This window comes from Engraulis encrasicolus, chromosome 13, assembly GCF_034702125.1.
Source record: "Engraulis encrasicolus isolate BLACKSEA-1 chromosome 13, IST_EnEncr_1.0, whole genome shotgun sequence".
NCBI lineage: Eukaryota > Metazoa > Chordata > Actinopteri > Clupeiformes > Engraulidae > Engraulis > Engraulis encrasicolus.
In genome coordinates, this window is record NC_085869.1 from 35,582,836 (window position 1) to 35,583,677 (window position 842).

An 842-nucleotide genomic window follows, 5' to 3' on the forward strand; every position below is an offset into this window, starting at 1 on the left:
CTGGAGAAGGTGACCCACATATGCATGCACTCAGGCTTTTATACCCACAGGAGGTGAAGGGGGGAGTTAAGTGTGTGTGTGTGTGTGTGTGTGTGTGTGTGTGTGGGGTGTGTGTGTGGGGGGGGTGTCCCTCACAAACACATATAGTAATCACTTTCATGAAGTTAAACTTGAGATGACTCAAGTGAGCACATAATGGAAAAAAAACACAGATTATAACACACACACCCCCCAACCCCCCACCCCTCCCCGCCCACACTAATACAACCATGCAGGTCGAGATGTCAATAAAGTAACCAAGCTTTGCTTTGAAAGTCAACCTGACAGAATGACTGAGAGCATATGCATACAATAACTTGAAGGGACCGTACCAGTAATGTTGTCCTTGTCAACAAAACTATAGTCCTGAGTATCTTCAAAAAGAATTTCCCCTTTTATGCTTTATACTAACACACTTTATTGTCTGACCTGAACCTGAACCCGACTATTCGTTCAAGGGGTTTGGGGCGGATGCCACATATTGTACTGTATTTGAGGTGCGTATGATTGAGTAAAATATTACTGCATGACAGAAAGCCATGCTGGTGGGGGTCATTGTCCAGTGTCAATCATAAACCAAAGGGAAAAGGAGGTAAAGGAAAACAAATATTTTAACTCTCATACAAAACAGTGTCAGTTTAGCAAAAAATAACATCACAGTTATGGATGTGGTTTCATCCAACATTTATTATTTTAATTTGCTGGAATCAATTTGTGTTTACTGTAAATTGTTTGTGTAATTACTAATTACAAACCCCAACTCCGATGAAGTTGGGACGTTTGGTAAACAGTGAATAAAATCA